At 41.2% G+C, this 21617-nt stretch overlaps 1 long non-coding RNA gene across 1 annotated transcript in view; it reads left to right on the forward strand.

The window, feature by feature from the left end:
* The window catches only part of LOC140618495 (uncharacterized), a 123697-nt gene that overhangs the window by 38111 nt on the left and 63969 nt on the right, over nt 1-21617 (forward strand). Inside the window, exon 4 of the long non-coding RNA XR_012018620.1 lies at nt 5992-6075. This is a non-coding gene — a long non-coding RNA (uncharacterized lncRNA). The remainder of the gene's footprint in view (nt 1-5991; nt 6076-21617) is intronic.

The following is a 21617-nucleotide window of genomic DNA, read 5'->3' on the forward strand; positions in this document are numbered from 1 at the left end:
GATCACATTCTGGGCTGAAGGTGGCACTAAACTGCTGAGCCACCTGGGCTGCCCACAATCTGTTACTCTTTAATGAACATCTGCTATTTTCCAGGCAACGTCCTGGAGAAGCAAGGGAGATACAGGCTCTGCCCTTGGAGAACTTGTTCTCTGTTCGGAAGCAAGGAGGGGCTGACATTAAACATCATGACTGTGAGAAGTACTACAAAGAAAATGTGCAGGTGACAATGAAAGCATAAAATGAGGTGCTGCCTCACTTGATCTGAGGGTTCAGAGAAAACTTCCGACAAAGTGACATTTAGAGTTAAGAAGGAAAAGTCAGCCAGGTGAAGAATGGGGTCAGCCATGTTCCAGGCAGAAGAAACTGTGTGTACAAAGGCCCTGAGGCAGGAAGAACCTTAGAGATCTTGAATAATTATAAGCAACAATAGCAATGACCCAGTCCTTGCTCTGAACTAGAGTAAGAGAGAGTGGGGTGAGATATAGGAGTGAGACCCTACAGGCCCTCTTAGGCCATGAGAAGCATTTTGGACTTTGTCCTAAGAACACAAGAGAATTTAAATCCTGGCTCAGCCACATATTAGCTGTGAGATGGTGGACAAATTACTAAACTTTTCAGCACTCCAGTTTTCTCATCTGTAAAAGGACAACATAGTGCCTATTTCATATCATAGGGTGGGTTTTAGGATTAAATGGGTCAATATGTGTAAAGGGCTTATACAGTGAATAGCACATAAGAATTTGTGATTACTATTGAAGAGTTTTAATCAGGAGAGTCATGTGATAAGGTTTGTGCTTCAAGAAATCCCTCACTGCATGAAGGGAAACTAGCCTGCAGGAAGGAGAGGCTGAGAGCAGAGGGCCCAGTTGGAAGACTTTGTTACCCTGGAGTGACATGCAGCTGGCTAGACCATGCTGGAAGCAGTGGAGCAGAGGATACATGATGAGGAATTGGTGACTTGTGGGATGTGTGCCAGCAGGGCGAAGGGGGACGGGACAGGAGTCAGGGATGGCTGCCAGGTTGCTAAGTGGCGCATCTTGGTGGGTGGGAGTGCCAGGCTTTCAGTAGAAGCTGATGAATTAAATTTTGGACATGCTGAGTCTGAGATGCCCTTGAGACATGAAGATGGATATATTGAACAGGGAGACAAGATGCTGGGGCTGCAGTACATATGTGGGAGCTGTTAGCATGTGGATGGCAGTTAAAAGCATTGGGAAGAGATGAAAGTACTCATGTGGTATTGGACATGTTTTGAGTTCGAATCTCTACCAGCTGTATGGTTGGGGGAGAGTTACTTTAGCATCTTTGAGACGCTGTGTGTGGTCTGAAAAATGAGGCTAATGATATACCTGCACCAAAGGGCTGTGTGGGATGTAACTGAGGTAATGTGTCTAAGACACCTGTCACTTGGCTCAGTCAGTATTAATCCCTTTTCTCAGTCTATCTCCCTTCCTCACTCATCACACACTTTTTTTTTCCTACTTTGGTTTCTGAAGCAGCTACATCCAGGGCCTGGTGCTGGCCTGCTTGCACTTGCAGCTCAGGTACTGAGCCCAGAGTGGTCCACGTCCAAATGGGAACACCGTGGATCACCCAAGGCTGCCAGATGTGTAGAGAGTGAGTCATGCTGTGAAATGAACATTGGCTTCTGAGTCAGTGGGACTTGATTTAAGTCTCATCATCTCTGCCTCCCACTTGTTTGAGACCTCAGGCAAGTCTTGTACCTTTCAGAGCCTTGGGCACTTCATCTGCAGGGTGAAAACTTAGGTGATTCTACTCTGTATTAGTTTGTGAAGACTGCTGTCACAAAGTGCCACAAGTTGGGTGGCTTATAACAACAGATATTCATTTGCTGACAGTTCTGGAGGCTAGAAGTCTAAAATCAAGGTGTCAGCAGGGCCATGCTTCTCTGAGACCCTGAAGAATCTTCCCTGGTCTCTTCCTAGCTTCCGATGGTGGCCACCACTCCTTGGTGTCCTGGCTAGCAGCTGTAGGACTCTGATCTCTGCCTCTGTTCTCACAATGGCCTTTTTCTCTGTGTGTCTCCCTGTGTCTTATCTCTTCTTGTAAGAACCCCAGCCACATTGGACTAAGAACCAGCCACCCTACCCCAGTGTACCTTCGTCTTAACTATCTCTGTGGTGACCCCGTTTCTAAACAAGATCACATTTTCAATTACTGGGGTTAGAACTTCAACAGATCTTTTTGGAAGGACACACACAGTTCAACCAATAATACATTTCTAGTCTTCTTTTCTCTGAATTAGTAGCATGTGAGGGGGAATAAAATCTCCATGGAGGAGAGAGCTGGGGAACGTTAATTATATTTTTACTTGTTGGAAAACAGTTTTCTGATGGCTAGAAATACACGTTCTTTCTGTTAATTATGGTCTCCTTGTGGCAGGTAATCATTGCAGGTGAAAAGACATTTTATTGAAAGAACAAACAGAAAGGTAAGAGCTGGACCCTGATACCCCTGGAGAGAAAATGTCTGTGCTTAATTGGGAAATGCAAACTTTTCTGCCCTCTATGCTTTCTGGCAAACGCTATAGGTTGGGAGCAGGGCCAGGTAGCAGGGGAATTGTCTTTCTGCCACTGTTAAACTGGGCCACTAGACATCGTTTGCCTTCTGTATGGGCAACAGTACACCTTTGCCCTCCTGCTCCAGGGAAAAGCCAGTTCTGATTATGAGAGTTTCTGATGTTCTCACCGGCCCATACAGTACCCTACTAGTCCATTCCATTGAAAAGGTCATGCTGTTGGGGCACCTGCGTGGCTTAGTCGGTTGAGCATCTGCCTTTGGCTTGGGTCATGATCCCAGAGTCCAAGGATTGAGCCCTACATTGGCCTTCCTGCTCAGTGGACAGTCTACTTCTCCCTTTCCCTCTACCCCTGCCCACCTGTCCTTGCACTTGTTCTCTCTCTTTCTCTCTCTCTCAAATAAATAAAATCTTAAAAAGAAAAGAAAAAAAGTTATGCTGTCGATCCTAGAGAGTAACAAGGAACCCATGGGCTAGAGGTCTTTTGGGGCCTCAAAAATTCATGGGTCAATTGTGCTCCTTAATATTGTACCCAATATGAATTGAAAAGTTACATTCAGGGGGTCCCTGCGTGGCTCAGCGGTTTAGCACCATCTTCAGCCCAGAGTGTGATCCTGGGGACCTGGGATCGAGTTCCATATCGGGCTCCCTGCATGGAGCCTGCTTCTTCCTCTGCCTGTATCTCTGCCTCTCTCTCTGTGTGTGTCTCTATGAATAAATAAATAAAATCTTTAAAAAAAAAAAGAAAAGTTACATTCATACAAAAACTGTGCACAAATGTTTATAGCAGCTTCATTCATAATTGCCAAAACTTGGAAGCAACCAAGATGTTCTTCAGTAGCTGAGTGGATAAACAACCTGCAGTATGTATATCCACTCAATGGAACATTATTCAGCCATTAATTCAGTGATAAAACAACAAAAAAAGAGCTCTCAAGCCATAAAAAGACAGGAGAAATCCCTAAAGGCGTGTTGGTAAGTGAAAGAAGCCAGTCTGATAAGGCTACATATTGTGTGATTCCAGTTTATATGACATTCTGGAAAAGTCAAAACTTTGGAGCTGGTAAAAGGATCAGTGATTGCCAGGGAGTGGGAAGAGGGAAGGAGTGAGGTGGAGCACAGAGCATTTTTAGGGTACTGAAGCTATTTTGTATAACACTGCAAAGGTGGATATGTGATGTCATCCATTTGTCAAAACCCTACAACACAAAGAGTGGACCCTAATTAAACTGTGGAATTTAGCTATTAGTACTGTATCAGTATTGCTCATCAGTTGTAATGAATACACTACCCCGTGTAGGCTGTTAGTGATAAGGGGCACTGTGTGGAGGACTGAAAGTGTATGGAAACTACTTTCTGCACAATTTTTCTGTAAACCTACAAGTGCTCTAAAAAACAGTGTCTGTTACAGAGATACAAACAGAGAAACCTCATGACCAGTCACTTTGGGGAAGCTCCGGGGGCTTCAGGGGTGGCACCTGTTTGGAGCTGCCCCTATGCAGCAAAAGGCACCAGGGCCTGATGTAGCTCTTCACATCTGGGTGGCCTATTTCAACCAGTGCCTGTGCTGTCATGCCACCACTTCCAAATGGCATTCCAGGTGAGAGGAGGTTCCACAGCTGGTCTGGACTACTGTGTAAGTGACCCCACCTCTTGACAGGTCTGGTGGTCCACTGGGTGCTGTTTGCTGCTCGTGGAAAGTCTTGAGACTCCCAGCGGTGTTAGGCAAGGAGGAGGGCATATAGCAAGACTTGCCTTGGGCACAGAATTTAAGAGGATGTCCCCAAAAAACTCAGTAATCAAGATGGATAATGTTTTCACTGTTTTTTTGTTTGTTTGTTTGTTTTTGTTTTTTTAAAAGTGAATGTAGAAATATCTATCATGAAAGTATCAGAACATTTAGTAAAACAGGATTTGGCCCTGTGTTTCCCTGACTTTGCCTCATTTGCCTCTCCCTTATCTTGGTCCTGTCAGATCTTATATTGATTCAATATTTTGATATTTGATTCATCATAGTGTTTTGTATTGATTTTTGTTTTAAAAATCATTTCAACTATTTTATTTTATTTTTTATTTTTTATTTTTTATTTTTGCCTTTCTTACTGAGATTTTAGGCACCTCCCTTAAATTTTGTGCCCAGGGCAAGTGTTTCATGTGCCTCACTCTTGTCCAGGCTAAGCTCCTAGGCTTCTCAGTTATCAGGTTAATATATTCATTTCATTTATATTCAATAAATATTATTAAATACCTACAATGTGCCTTTTACCAGTGGATGAGCTAACTTGCCCCATGGCTATGGATCTCCCTCCTTCCTGGGCCAGCACTTGCTCAGGAAACTCATGGCCAAGCGGCCACAACAGCCAGCATGTACCCAAGACCCAGCCCTCCTAGGCCACCCTGATTGCTCAGTGCTCAGTGTTCCAGCAGCAGATGTCTGCCTCAGTCCCTCAGCTATCACACCTCATTGAGGGGACCTGGTGGCTAGATGGTTAATTGGCCCTCATTTGCTTTGGAGGAGTAGCAATTTGTTTCAGCAGAATAGACACTTGTTCTGGATTTCCATTTCCGTCAGGTCCTGGCAGTGTCCCTATCCTCAGACTTGCTAAATGCGACTTCATAGCCACAATATTCCCTCTGGCCACAGCAAGAACAGTGAGGCAATGAGCAGTGAGGTACTCATGGGATTTGCTATTTTTACTAAGTAGACGCAGAAGCAGCCAGCCTGGTGGAAGAAGTAGCCCGTTGAAGACTCAGCTCTGCCAACTTTAAGGCTGGGCTGCTGTTCTGCAGGACACAATATATGCTCTGAAGTAACAACTGGTATTTAATGTTTTGTCTTCCATGGCCAGAATACACAAGTACTTCCCCTTGACTCTGGATTTGTTTTACTCAGAGACCTTGAATTAGAGCTGAGACTTGCCCAAGTCATTTCCCTACCCAGCAGTCCAGCCTGTGGTCCTATGTTGGCATCTACTATTTTTCACCATCTTCTTCCTCTTTCAGCTAGGGATAGCCCCCAGACTTTTGGGAACCACCTAGATTCTAGCTCTAAACTGGAGGACTGCAGAACCAGGACATTTTTCTATCTTCACAGTACTCATGCTCTCCAACTAGAAACCTAATATCCAGATCCTCTGTGGCCCTACAGTCTGCCCTGAGCAAAGGGTTACTATGTACAGGAGTATAGATTGTGTACTACATAAACCCAGAAGGCACTACTCAAATGGAATAAGATGTGAATGATGCCCTTTGAATTGTGCAATACAGCAGCCTTGTCTGAGAAGTTAGGCATGAGATGACCACACCCTTAGGGAACTTGTACCAATATATTGAGGGGAAGGGATACAGCAGACTGACTCTGGTACCTGAGGTCAATGTAGTGGTCATAATGACAGCAAAAATCTTCATGACAACCCTGTTAAGTGACGTTAATATTATCCCCATTTTACAGATAGGGAAACTGAGACCCAGTGAAGTTGGACAATTTGCCAAGGATGCACAGCTGAAACATGTTAGAGCCGGGATTTGAACCCAGGTAATCTACCTCCCCAGCTTTTGCTCTGAAACATGATCTACCACTGTTGTTCCCCCTGACCTCTTGATTTCAAGACTGAGAACTGGATCTGCCTCAGAAGAACCCAAGACCTTGCCAGGACACTAAACATACTATAGGGGAAGGAGATTGGAAACCAGACAATCTGGTACAGACATACTCTACCATGTAACAATGTGACTTTGGCCCCATCCCCAAATCTCTCTGAGTTATCTATTCAAATGGGCCTTTGATGGTGAACAGGTCTTGCACACTTACTGGTTGCCAAGCACAGCTAAGACTTCAATTACATGACCTCAGTCCTCATAGCAGGTCTTCTTGGGACCCTTGCTGCATGGGCCCCTAGCCTGGAATGGAGTCTAAATAAGGTGTGTGTGGCAGGGCTTTTGAAGTCTCAGTGTCCATGTACACACATTCTTTGGCAAGAGTGATGATTCTAAATCTGTGGAGCCCCTACTTTGTATGAGGTACTCTGCTAGGCACTTCATGTACAGCATCTCTTTTACTCCTATAAGCAGGCCCTGTTCTGCCCGCTTTCAGATGAAGATATAGAGGCTCAAAGATGTGAAATAACTTTCTCTGGGTTGCAAAGATTAGTTTCAACCAGGGAAGGCTGACTGCAGAGCCTATCCTCTTGATAGCACCCAGTGGACTCTCCAAATGGTCCTATTTCCCAGGCTTCAGCATACCACCTGCATTAGATGGGAACATGGGAGTAGGCTGTGGGGAGAGGTAGAGAAACTCAAAGGAAAGAAGGCTAATTATTCTGACAGCAGAAGCCCACATCATCTGTGTGATTGGTCCACAGTTTCACCAAAGGGTGGGTTTTGTTGTTCCTCATGATCCAGAAAATTGGGAACACGGTGGTGCCAGGGAGGCCAAATCTGCCTCCTACTGAAAGACATTGGGCATAAGGGGAAGGAAGGCCTTGGAAGGCTGAGTTTTTTCCTTTACTCTTGCCAAGGGCTCCTTTTCTATTTCATCTTCATTTGGGGCCATTGAGAGGGAAGAATGAAGTTATAAAAAGACTTGCTTCCAAGGCATTGTCATTAAGACGCCTCTTTGTTTGCTGGCTTCTGCTGTGTCTTTACTAACAGCATTTGCAATGTGGGGGGACTTGTATCACAGCCCTAGAGAGGCCCAGGCACCCATATGGCCATGCAATGCTCTGGATGACCCTTTCACACACCATGACAGTGGGAAACTGAGATGCATAGGGATGTGTGACAGGATTTGGGGTGAAGAGAGAAGCAGACTATTTGGCCCCTTGGAGTGGGGACAGGAGCATTGGGCAGGGTTGTTGATCATACTCTAGGGGATTTCTCTCAAACTGGAAATATTTTTTTTAAGATTTTATTTATTTGAGAGAGAGAGTGAGTGAGAAAGAAAAAGCATGAGCAGGAGGAGGAGCAGAGAGAGAGAGGGAGAAGCAGACTCCCCACTGAACAGGGAGCCCAATGCGGGGCTCAATGCCGGGACTCCAGGATCATGACCTGAGCTGAAGGCAGACACTTAATCAACTGAGCCACCCAGGCACCCTCAAACTGGAAGGATGTTTGAATGGTGGGAAGTCAAAAATCAACAAAGGTGTATTACCCAGGGATGAGGCATGACCTTCAGTCTTGGCTTGTAGGCGATACAAGAGCTGTGGGGGTGAGGAGCACCCTGGGATGAGTTCTGCTCTAAACATCTCCCTGGTCTGTGGTTATGCTCTGTACCTACTCACTGTGTGACCTCAAGAGGTCTCTCAGTCTTTGCCTTGGTTTCCTCATGTGCTATTGGGATAGTGAAACCAACTGTTGGAGCCTATGGTGTTACTACTTTGGTAGTGTGTGCCTGCCTAGTTTCTTCCCCATGTCCCTTCTAGCTCCCTACTCTACATGGTGGTCATGGGGCTTCCATCTCAGCTTTGCTGGTGCCCAGCATAGGGCCTGGCTCAGAGTAGGTGCTGAGGAGGTAACCCATATTAACAAATTCATGGAGAAATAAATGCTGATAAATAGACTGCCTGTGTGGATATAAGCTGAAAGGAGATGTGTGGGCTCCATGTAAATGTACAAAAGCCCTTTGGGAGATATGCCATTCCATCTATCTTGGAATTTTCATCTTGATATATTTCACATGATGAGTGATGCTTTGCCCTGAAAAACTGGAGCCCTCAAAAGAAATGGCCATATAAATGTTATATATTTATATGAAAAAGTAAAGAATTTTTGTTCTTTGGGTAATTAGAATTTGCTCTGTTTATTCTACTTTTTATTTTTTTTATTTATGATAGTCACAGAGAGAGAGAGAGAGAGAGAGGCAGAGACACAGGCAGAGGGAGAAGCAGGCTCCATGCACCGGGAGCCCGACGTGGGATTTGATCCCGGGTCTCCAGGATCACGCCCTGGGCCAAAGGCAGGCGCCAAACCGCTGCGCCACCCAGGGATCCCCCTTTACCGCTTTAGTTGGGTTTATTCCTAGGTATCTTATGGGTTTTGGTGCAATTGTAAATGAGATCTATTCCTTGATTTCTCTTTCTTCTGCTTCATTGTTAGTTATAGACAGGGATTGGAAGAATAAATCTTGTTAAAATGTCTATGTTACCCAAAGCAATCGACACATTCAATGCAATCCTTATCAAAATGCCATCAGCATTTTTCACAGAGCTGGAACAAATAATCCTAAAATGTGTATGGAACCAGGAAAGACCCCAAATAGCCAAAGTAATGTTGAAAAAGAAAACCAAAGCTGGAGACATCACAATTCTGGACTTCAAGCTGTATTAGAAAGCTGTAATTATCAAGATAGTATGGTACTGGCACAAAAATGGACACATAGATCCATGGAACAGAATAGAGAACCCAGAAATGGATGCTCAATTCTGTGCTTGACTAATCTTCAGCAAAGCAGGAAAGAATATCCAATGGAAAAAAGTCTCTTCAACAAATGGTGTTGGGAAAATTGGACATCCACATGTAGAAGAATGAAACTGACCATTTCCATACACAACAATAGACTCAAAATGGATGAAAGACTTAAATGTGAGACAGGAATCCATCAAAATCCTCAAGGAGAACACAGGAAGCATCCTCTGTGACCTTGGCTGCAGCAACTTCTTTCTAGACATGTCTCCAAAGGCAAGGGAAACAAAGGCAAATGAACTATTGGAACTGCATCAAGATAAAAAGCTCTTGCACAGCAAAGGAAACAGTTGACAAACCAAAGACAACTGACAGAATGGGAGAAGATACTTGCAAGGGCTAGGATGCAAAATCTATAAAGAGCTTATCAAACTCAACACCCAAAGAATAAATAATCCAATCAAGAAATGGGCAGAAGACATGAACAGGTATTTCTCCAAAAGACATACAAACAGCCAACAGACACAAGAAAAAAAAATCTCAACATCACTCAGCGTCATGGAAATACAAATCAAAACCTCAATGAGATACCACTTCACATGGCTAAAATTAACAACATGAAAACAACAGAAAACAACATGTTGGCAAGAATGGGGAGAAAGGGGAACCCTCTTGCACTGTTGGTGGGAATGCAAGCTGGTGCAGCCACTCTGAAAAACAGTTTGGTTGTTTCTCAAAAAGTTGAAAATAGAGTTACCCTACAATCCAGCAATTGCACTACTGTGTATTTACCCCAAAGATACAAATGTAGTGATCCAAAGGGGCACCTGCACCCCAGTGTTTATATTTATAGCAGCAATGTCCACAATAGCCAAACTATGGAGAGAGCCCAGATATCCATCAACAGATGAATGGATAAAGAACACACATATACACAAAATGGAATGCTACGCAGTCATTAAAAAGAATGAAATCTTGCCATTTGCAACTAAGTGGATAGAACTAGAAGGTATTATGCTAAGCGAAATAAGTCAGTCAGAGAACAACAAATACCAGGTGATTTTATTCATATGTGGAATTTAAGAAACAAAACATGAATATAGGGGAAGAGAAGGAAATATAAAATAAGATGAAAATAGAAAGAAAACCATAAGAGACTCTTAACTCTAGAAAACAAACAATGTTGTTGGAGGGGAGGGGGGTGGGGAATGGGATAATTGAGTGATGGATGTTAAGGAGAGCACTTGATACAATGAGCACTGGGTGTTATATGCAACTGATAAATCACTAAATTCTACTAAAATTAATAATACAGAATATGTTAGCTAAATTGAATTTAAATAAGAAATTTTAAAAAATAAAAAAAGAAAATTAAAAATACGTATTTTGGTTATCTGAATTACCAAATATATGCTTTTCTTATAAATCACAGTATCACAGTCTTACAGACTCTTATATGGCTTTGCTTTTCTCTGAGAAGGGAGCCAGTGGAGGGTTTTGAGTGGGAGTGGTTTGATTTGACTTAACTTACAAAAGGATCCTTCTGGCAGCCATATAAGGATAATGTGGAAGGTGGCAAGGTGGAAGCAGAGTGAGGAAAGAGGTATTCCAGTAGTTCAGGTAAGGAATGACAGCTCAGACCAGAGTGTTGGTGATAGAAGTGGTGACAAAGGGTTGGATTCCGCATCTACTTTGAAGTGTAATGCCCCATAATTTGCTGTCAGTAAAAGAAAGATGTCAGGGATGACATGACGGTTTTGGATCTGAGCAATGAGAACAGTGGTGTTACCCTTTCCTGAGATGGAGATGACAATAGGAGGAACAGCTTTGAGGCACAGAAGAGCAGTAGGATATTGGGAGCTTGGCTTTGGACAAGGTGTTTTTGAGGCACTGGTTAGATACATGAGTGGCAGCGTTGAGTGGGAGGCAGTTGGATGTGCAACTATGGAGTTCTGGGCTGGAGGTATAAATGGGAAACTCTCCATTGTATATGGACCTTTTTAAGGCCTTTGAAAATAGTTGTCAAATTCCTTTTCAGAAAGGTTCATAAACCAATGCTCTCTCTAGAGGATAAGGAGATTCCCAAACTCTAGCTGTTGCTTTAAAAAAATTCATGCTGATTTGATAGGTAAAAGATGATGTCTCAATATTTTACTTTGCATAATGTGAATTTCCAGTGAGATTAACTTCTTAATGTTTTTTGACTATTGCTCTTTCATCTCCTGTGAATTGCATGGTTGTGTCCTTTTGTCCATTTAAAAAGTGGGAATGACATATTGTCTTCTTCATATTGTAGTTAGCAGAAGAAATCTTCAATACTATGCTGTTAGGTGACAGTTTTTCTGAATTTTAATTTTGTTTATAGTGCTTGCTGATGTATGAAAGGTTGGCATATTTGTGTAGTCAAGTATATCATCTTTTCCTTCTTGGGTCCTTTCTTTTGTTTGGAAAGCCTTCTCCTAATATCAGAAAAAATATTAATCTATATTTTATTCTAGTTTTTTTATAGTTTAATTAAAATAATAACTCTCTGATTCATGAAATTTATTTTGATGTATGGTGCCAAGCCTTGAATTTTTTCCTGCCCCAAATGGTTAATGAGTTGTTCTTGCATAATTTATTGGCCATTCTGCAACATTTCTTATGAATTTAAACGTCACTTTAATCGATACTAAATTCTTGCCTAGACTAGGGCTTGCTTCCAGGCTTTTAATCTTTTCATGGCTATGTCTATTTTTCTACACTGTTTTAATTATTATAATTTACAACCCACCTAATATCTGGTAGATCAGATCCATTATTTATTTATATTTTTGAAAATTTTCTTTATTATTCAGCCTCTTTTATTTTTATATTGAAACTTTACACTTAACATTTTTAAGTTCCAGAAAGTTTCCAGCCAAGTTTTAATTGCAGTTCCATTAAGCTTACACATTACTTTGACAGAATCAATAGATTTGTAATACTGTTTTCCCACCCTTCTTGAATATACCATTACAGGCCTTCCTTCATGTCCTTGATATTCTTTTGTTGCTTCTTCAAATACTAATACACATATCTTGATGGTTTTATTCCTAAGAAAAAAACCAAACTCTCTTCCACCCCTTTATCTAATCTATCTTCTATTACAGTGGTTCTCAATGAGCGATTTTGTGCCCCATGGACATTTGGCAATGTCTGGAAATATTTTTAGTTGTCAAACAGGGGACCCGGTACTGGTGTCTAGTGGGCAGAGGCCAGGGATGCTGCTAAACACTCTACAATGCCTAGGATCGTCCCCATAACAGAGAATTATCTGGCCCCAAATTCAGGAGTGCTGAGGCTGAGAAACCCTCATCTATTTATGTGGTGCCTCGAGTCTTTTCCCCATGGATTGTCCTTCTGGTATAGTGGTATTTTGATTGGTGACAGAGGTAAGTCTGTTAAGTGTCACAAGGGGTACCTGTCCCCTGAATGTCTTCTTTGTTCCCTGAGACAAGCAGCCTCCTGTGAGAGGCTGTACCCCTGTTCTGCATGGCTGGTGGCCAAGAGATATGCAGTCCTCAATTGTCACTCAGTCTGTCATGAGTTTGTTCTAGACTCCTGATATCCTAAAGGAGGCCAGTTTTCCAGAAGGATACCAAGGAAGACCCAAAAGGAAACCCATGGTTCTATTTATTTTTAAACTTTTATTATTTTTTAAAGATTTTATTTCTTTATTTTGAGAGACAGATAGGGGGAGCATGAATCAGGGTGAGAGGGAGAGGGAGAAGTAGACTTCCTGCTGAGCAGAGCCATACCACGTGAGGCAGCTCAATCCCTGAGATCATGACCTGAGCCAAAGGCAGGTGCTTAACTGAGCCTCCCAGGAGCCCCCATGGTTTCATTTAAATAAACGTAATGAAGGGGCCAAACTCACTTTAGGTGACAGAAATTTGAGAAGTAGTTGCCGGGAGGAGAGGATAGAGGACTGGTAGGGCCACAAGAACTCTCTGGGAATTGTTTCTGGCATAATGGGTCTGGGTGTCAGATGGAATGTTTTCTTCAGAGCTTTTTATTCCTTAAAAAAAAAAAAGAAAAAAAGAACTACAACCATAGTGGAAGGGAGCCCCTTTGTATGCCTCCCAATCTCATTCCCTTTCCTGTCTCCCCAGAGGAGGCCAATGTTCCAGAGGTTGGTATCTTTCATATCTACATTTTTGTATTTTTCTAAACAGTATAGTCTGTTTTTCAGTATTACATTTAAAGTATCACATTGTGTATATAATCCTGTAATTCTCTTCCACTTACTATTTTTATATCTATTAATTCATTTTAACTGCTATATAGCATTCTATTGTGTGTGTATACTTCCACTTATCCAGTTTCCTATTATTGGACATTTAGGTGGTTTCCAGTTGTTTTTTATCACAATGCTTCAGTGAACATCCCTACTGTGCCTGTATATTTATTTTGTAACCAGTCAGAATATTGTTTTTCAGTTGGCCCTCTTGAGTTCTCTAGAAAGACAATATTATCCTGAGCTAAAAATTATACTTTTGTTTCTTTCTCTCTTATAGTTATGATTCATATCTATTTCTGGTCCTTTTACATCACTTAGAAATTTCAGAACAATAGTAAATAGCAGTGAGAACAATGGCCATCCTTGTTTTGTTCTTGACATTAATGAGGTGGCCTCTTGAGTTTCCCTGTTAAGGATGATTTGGGCTTTCAGTTTGGTATTGATATTATTTACTATGCTGAGGTATGGTAATCTTTTTTTTACCTAAGTTTATTAGGAATTAAAATCATAAATGAATTTTATAGACTAATTTCAATATTATTATCATATACCATTTCTTATTTGGATTAGTATAGTAATAGAATATTGAAACAACCCTAAAGTTTTTTGATGTATATTGTTCTTCTAATTTTTTTTTTAAGATTCTTATTTATTTATTCATGAGAGACAGAGAGAGAGAGAGAGAGGCAGAGACACAGGCAGAAGAAGAAGCAGGCTCCATGCAAGGAGCCTGATGTGGGGACTCCATCCCGGATCCCAGGCTCATGCCCTGAGCCAAAAGCAGACGTTCAACCGCTGAACCACCCAGGCATCCCTGTTCTTCTAATCTATTGCAAGATTACCTTTGCCAATATTTTGTTTAGTACTTTTGCATATACAACATATTGAGTATGATTAGGCTTTTATTTAGTTAATTTATTTTGGCTTTAAGTCACGGTCACAAGATTTTTTCCTTTTTTTTTTTTTTTAAGATTTTATTTATTTATTCATGAGAGATACAGAGAGGGAGGCAGAGACACAGGCAGAAGGAGAAGCAGGCTCCATGCTGGGAGCCTGATGTGGGACCCGGTCCTGGGACTGCGGAATCACACCCTGAGTCGAAGGCAGATGCCCAACTGCTGAGCCACCCAGGCGTCCCACAAGATTTTTTCCTATGAGTACATTATTAAGGTTTAACTTACATACAATAAAATGTACAGATCCTAAGTGTACAACTTGATCATTTTTAACAAATATACACACCCCAGTAGCCACCACCTAGATCAAGATATGTAACATTCTCATGGCCCCAGAAAGTTTCCTGCTCCTTCCAGGCAGTCCTCCAACCCCTGCCCCCCAGCAACCATTTCTCTAATTTTTATCACCACACATTAGTTTTGTCTGTCCTTGAGCTTTATGTAATTGGTATCATATAATTTATACTCAGTGTCTGGCTTCTTTCATTCAACATAATGTTTTTGAGATTCATCCAAAACCTTATGTCAATAGTTTTGCTAGCTTTGTAAAATGAACTGATAAGATTTACATCTTTTTTCATGCCCTGAAGGGGTTTATGTTACATGGAAATTATTTGTTCTGTGGAAGGCTGAAGTAACGCACCCATGAAATCATCTGAGGCTGGAAGCCATTTTAGGAGGCAATACTTTGACAACTTTCTTTAGATTTTTTTCCCCTCTATTCAGGTAGTCTAATTTTTCTTGAGGCAAGTTTTGTATGTTATACTTTCCTAGAAAATAATCCATTTCACTGAGATTTTGAAAGTATTAGCATATAATTATGCATAGAATCTCTTACAATTTCAAAATCTATGGTTTCCCTTTTTGCATTTATAATGTTTATTTATGTCTCTTCCAATGGGGGAAACAAGGCTATTTCATGAACCAGCTCTAAGATTTATCTACCAATTTTACTGGTTTTTTCTTTTTTCTGACTATTAAGTTTACTAATCAATAATGTTTGCTTTAACTATATTTTCTAGATTTCTTTCCATGGTTATTTTGATCTTTTATAAAAATGAAATTATTTAAATCAATGTTTATTTTGCCTATTTTCATGTTTTTCTGATTAACCATAAAGGCAATTAAGGTTATCAGTTTGCCTGTGAATCAGCTTTGCCTCATCCCATAAGATTTCCTATATGATTTTCTTTCTCATTGTTTTAAAACTGCCTATTTGCAATTTTGATTTTTTTCTCTTTAGCTCACATGTTATCTAGGAGAACACACTTAAAAATAGCCAAGTGATTAGGTTTTTAAGTGTGTGTGCTAGGGAAGTATATTATTTTTAACTTGCCACTGCTTTCTAGGAGGGATGGTTTCTGTGCCTTTATGATCCTTTGCCTGATATATATAGATACGAAAGATAAGAGATCTTATCCAAATATAAGAAAATTAGAGAAACAGACTAAGAAGTCCAGGATCCAAGTAGTAAGAGTTCAAGAATGTGAAAACACAGACAATAAAAGGGAACACATTATTAAAGAAATAATTCAAGAAAAATTTCTAAAATTGAAGCAGATGGATTGATAGGACCTCTCAAATGCTCAAGAAAATAGGCCCACACTTTTGAAAAAATATGTAGTTTTAAAGGAAGGTGCATCTTAAGTTTCTGGTTGACTTAGATGATAACTGAAGCCACAGTTAAAGAATGCAAATTCACTTGTGCTTTGTATATGGCCAGACTATACCAATATGTATACATACTGGTATTATGTCAAGGAAATAGGTATTCCCACTGTGAAAGAAAATCATGTAGAAATACAATATTCTTTTACTGTATTTTAGATTTAAGTGGGGGAAGAAAACCTGTCACAAAACAAGGAGGGAGGCAAACAAAGAAATAACCTAGTACTTTTTAGAGCTATACAATTTACAAAGCACTGTCACCTATGTGTGATAAAATATTTCAATTAATCCTAATAGTATTGCAAGTGAGGCATTATGACTTCCATTTGGTAGACCAAAGTGAGGCTCAGAGTGGTTGAATGAACTCTCCCAAGTTCATAGAGTTTGCAGGTGGTAGAGTTGGGATTTAAACTGAGGTCTCTTTTGGCCTCTTATGGTCACAAGAGTGTTGAAAAAGGAAGAGGAAAGCATCAAAAACAAAGGATAAAAAAGGACATGTGCCAGCTGAACCCACCCTGCCTTTAAAAACATTTCTCTAGGGATCCCTGGGTGGCACAGCGGTTTGGCGCCTGCCTTTGGCCCAGGGCGCGATCCTGGAGACCCAGGATCGAATCCCACGTCGGGCTCCCGGTGCATGGAGCCTGCTTCTCCCTCTGCCCTGTGTCTCTGCCTCTCTCTCTCTGTGACTATCATAAATAAATAAAAGTTAAAAAAAATAAAATCTTAAAAAAAAACAAAAAACCATTTCTCTGTAATTTATTCTTACATATCATTTGCCGAATGATGCACTGTGGCCACCCCTGTTGGCAAAGGAATCTGAGAAACGTAGCGTTTTAATTGCATACATTGCTTTTCTGAATGAAACCACAGTTGTTCTAGGAAGAGAGGAGAATTGAGTAAGCAACCATGAGTCTCTGTGGAAGCTGGGAGCAGAGGCAGCCAGTATCTCTTCCTTTGGCTACCTAGAAGCTGTTTACATGGATGAACGAGGTTTTTTGTTTTTCTCCTTGGCTTTGGATGCTGTGAATTATTTTTATGGAACAGAATCAAGTTTTCAGTATAGTGCATGCATTTAATATTTAAATACCATAAGTTGGCTTTTTCTCTCTTCATGACAAGATTATTATGATGGTCCCAAATCCTGTGGAGATATAATCTTGAGTTGTTCTAATAAAAATAAAGAGATATCATTTAGTGTTTTAAATACACCAAAAATGGGACACCTGGGTGGCTCAATAAGCTGTGTGTGTGTGACTCTTCATTTTGGCTTAGGTCATGATCTCATGGGTTACATCCAGTTCTGCACTCAGCAGTGATGAGGCGTCCTGCTTGAGAGGTTCTCTACCTCTGACCCTCCCTACACACACACACACACACACACACACACACTCGCTCTTGCTCTTGCTCTCTCTCTCTAAAATAAATAAATCTTAAAAAAAAAAAACACCAAAAATGTTTGCTTATTTTTTTTCTACCTTTCCTTTCTCTGCTGTCTTCCCTAGGACTATTTCCTTTCTATTCTCTCACTTCCCATTCTTCTTCTCCATTAGTTCAGCTAGTTTTGCCTCTTACTGAATCTTCAGCTCATAGACTACCAAAGAGTACCCCTAATTCGACCAAGTCTTGTTGGTGGGGAAACTGAGGCCCAAGGAGTCAGGGAGATCTCTGATAAGGTCTAAATTCCCTGTCTCTGCATAGCCGCCTTCTTCATTTTTGGGGGGGGTGGGGGCAGAGGGAGAGAACTTCCAAGCAGACTTCCCACTGAGCATGGAGCTTGATGTGGGGCTCAATCCTATGACCTATGAGATTATGACCTGAGCCAAAACCAGGAGTCAGGCTCTCAACTGACTGAGCCACCTAGGCACCCCTCTGCTTAACCTTCTGGAGGGAAGATCAGTGATCCTTATTCCCAGTATGGAATATGAAAAGTGAAGGCTCTGAGGTAGGAAGGAGATTAAGAGCATTTGAGAAACCAAAAGGAGGATGGTGTGCCCTAGCACAGGGAATGAAGAAGTGAATGGGTACAAGAGTCAGCAGGGAGCATGGGAAGCCAAGCTGAGTAGGCCATGGTAAGGATATGAGGTTTATAAACTAGTGAAGAGTCTTCAGCAGGGAAGCAGTATGATTTAGCTTAAAATCTCAAAAGATCCTTACGATTGCTTTGTGGATACAGATTGAAGAGAACAAGGAAGTCAAAAGAGAACAGTGAGGAGCAACCACAATCCTCCAGGTGAGAGGTGAGAGAGCGGATTTGAGGTGACCCTCAGTTGGGTCAGAGAGAAGTGGGCAGAAGGTAATATTGATAGGGTTTCATGACAGATTTACAAACTGGGGAATCAGGGAAAGGCAAGGATGGATCCTAGGTTTCTGCCTTGTGCAAATAGGTAGATAGAAGATCCCCTATTGAGCTAGAGAGCATTGGAGAAGGAGCAGATTCGAGTGGAAGATGCAAAATTCACTTTTGCACAGAAGTTTCTGTGATATATTCTCACAAAGTCAGCAAAATAACTGGATATATATCATGAAAATATTTTAAAAATTCTATTTCTAACCGGCTATTGTTAGTATATAAGAAAACAGTTTCATATGAATTTACTTTGTATTCAACCATTTTACTGATATCTCTCACTAGTTTGAAGAGATTTTCTGTGATTTTTTTTGTTGTTGCTTTCTGTTATATAATTCTATTGCCTGTAAAAAATGATAAATCTGCTTCTTTGTTCCCAGTGGTTTTACCTTTTTTTTTTTCTTGTCTTATCACTGTGGCTATAGCAGAGATTCTTCTGTAGTTATTTTTAATGGTAAAAATGATGTTGATATTTCAGCAGCCAAGGGGGAGATGATTTGGAGACAGAGGAAGCTGGAGGCAGAGTAGACAGCTAGGAAATTATGGCAGTAGTTGAGGGTTGGTGTGATAACATCTTTGAATAGAGTGATAACTGTGAAGACCTAGAAGGGGATAGCAATACCAAGCCTCTTCCTCTGACATTCACACACAAAGAATTGTCTGGCCATAAAAAATGATCACAAAGCCTCAAAACTAAAGCATGGTGGTCAGAAACCAAGAATCTTAAAATTGGGTAGTATAGGTTTATCCAAAAAAGAGAACATAAAGGAAACTTATAAAAATTCTCAATTTGTGAACAGTTCTAAAAAGGTAAGATCAAACGAACAGATACATATTTTTCTGATTTATCTCCATGATTAAAGCTGAATCCATCTTCTTCCAAAATGTCTTATAGCAACTACAATTTTTGTAATACAAGTGTGCATATAACATCAGTTGGTTCCCCAAAAGCTCTGTGATGTGTAGAGTAATTCATATTTATCCAGGACTTGAAATTTTCTAACATGTTTAGATTACCTCATTTCATGCTTATAGTCCCAGGGCTCACTCCCTTGCAGTTGAGGCTCTAATGAAAATCAATCTATTTTCAATTCTTTGAATACAAAGCCCTGTGTTCCTTCTACTAAGCTTTGTGGTTCACCTAGTACATACCTGTTTCTCCTTCAGAACCCAGTTCAGACCCAAGGAAAGGTCTTTGTTTCATTGTAAGAAGGAATAAATGGGTGTAGACAGCAAGGTCCCTGAAAAAAATCCCACCCAGAGGGCACAGCACAACCTCAGATATGCCACAGATACAATATTACCTGCTGGCCTGGTAAGCTCCCCTTGATTCAGGGAAGAAAAAAAAAGATCCCTCCTCCTTTAACCAAATGTATTTCCTTTTCACATTTTCCAGGAATACCTGAGGGAGGATCCATAGTAGACTGTTTACCGGCTTATCTTTACCCCCCAAGCCACCCTTCTGGGGTTTGTTTGTTTGTTTGTTTGTTTGTTTTGTTTGTTTGTTTGTTTGTTTGCCACCCTTCTGTTTGAGGCAGATGTCGAATCATATGTTTTGTGGTGCAAGAGACTCATGGGGGTGATGTTAGGGGCTGGGCACTGTCCCAATAGGGAATGCCCTGAGGCTCCAGAGTCTGGTTTCAAAGCTCTGAGGCCTTCTTGCTGGATCAGTAGAACTTGGGAAAGATGGAATATGAAATTGCTGGACCTGAAATTTTGCAGTTAGGTCTGGTTGGATGGAATGCCGCCTTGGATGGTCTTCTAGACTTGGAGATCTCAGACCCAAGGCCTGTAAGAACCTGTTTCTGGAACCTCTTCTATACATGCCCGAAGCTGTCCCTTTGTCAGGCTGGCAGACTGATGAGGATGTGGACTGAGTCTGCTCCATCTCTCTCAACTGTGGTGCCCAATCTGGAGCCTGGAACGCAGAGGACCAGAACAGATTTGAGTGGAATCAAAGTCCCATGCAGGCTTTCCTCTCTTCTCTTTACCTCCTGCCCCAGCTTCTCAGCCATTGCTCCATAACCTGTCATGTGGTTGCCTACAAAAGAAGAAGATAAAGGTAAAGTCCCAGGTGACTTTGTAGATTGAGGGTTTCAAAGCTCTTGCTTTAGAAGCTCAAGCAGAAGTTTTACCCTGCGTTGACGGGATAAAGCGTTCTGTCAGCAAGCCTGGGCTTGCCTATGACTGGGGGCAGGGGAGAAGGGAGAGCAATGTTGTCACTTTAATTGCATTGGCATAAATATTTGATATTCAATAAATTAGATCTGGAGCAAGGAAAACATTCTTGCAAATGGATTTTTTACCTGGAGCCCAGCCCCATTAGCAGAGGAGTGGAGGGCAGCCTGCCCCAGGGCCGGTAATTAACTCAAGTGGAGCAGAACTAAGCATTTTTGACAGCCTTCCTGGTCTGGAATTAACTGTCATCTCAGAGGAAAAAAGAAACTGCACTGTCACATTATGGTTTACAAGAGGCTCCCAATGCTGCCAGTGACTTGAGTTTAGTTATGTCTCCCCCTCTTGCCCTGCAATGTTTTTTCATCATTAAAGACAAGCTTAAAAGCAACTAATGATGTATTTTATATCCACATACCTGAATCACAGATTTCACCAAAAGAGAAGACATTAGCATGGTAATTCAATTTTTTTTTTCCTTTTGGCAGTTGTAACACAACAAGATACATTGGGTGCTGTTACAAGTCACAACACTGTGATATTTGAAGATTGTACAAACTGGATTTCTTTCTTCCCTCTGTATCAGGACTTGGCTATAATGAGCAATGGCTTAGCTACTGTCTGTGCTGCCTCCCCCACTCCCCACCCAGTGTTTGTGAAAGCAGCAGTTGATTCTCAGAAAAGGCAAAACCATTGGAGCCTGAAGCTCTTTCTAGAAGCCGCTGCTGGTCTTCTTGTTCTGTGGAAACTGATACAGTGGAAATTGGTATTGTGCCAGGCCTCACCTTGCCCGTGTTGTGTGTGAGCAAATTTTTTTAAGGTTGGAGATCTCTTAGCCAGACTTAGTGTGTGGGTGTGTGTTTGCAGTCCACTGTGATGAACAGCTGGCTTCAGCAAGGAAAGGCTGAGTGTGGACATGTGCGCTGGTGTGCATGTGTGTTTTGTGCCTGTGCATTGGGAGGGGTAAGTTGTACTTCTAGTATACACAGATCACACCTACTTTGTCGATTTTTTTTTACCAACTTCTAAAGTTGGTAAAACCACAGCTTACTTTCCTTATCACTGACCCACACTGTTTCCCTCCTGTCCTGCAGTCAATGGAAGCCTGAATATCTTGAGTTTTCTTTTTATTTTCTTTTTTAAAAAAGATTTTATTTATTTATTTATTTATTTATTTATTTATTTATTTATTTATTTATTTATGAGAGACACACAGAGAGAGGCAGAGACACAGGCAGAGGGAGAAGTAGGCACCCTACAGGGAGCCTGAT

The sequence above is a fragment of the Canis lupus genome, chromosome 26, assembly GCF_048164855.1.
Source record: "Canis lupus baileyi chromosome 26, mCanLup2.hap1, whole genome shotgun sequence".
Classification (NCBI taxonomy): Eukaryota; Metazoa; Chordata; class Mammalia; order Carnivora; family Canidae; genus Canis; species Canis lupus.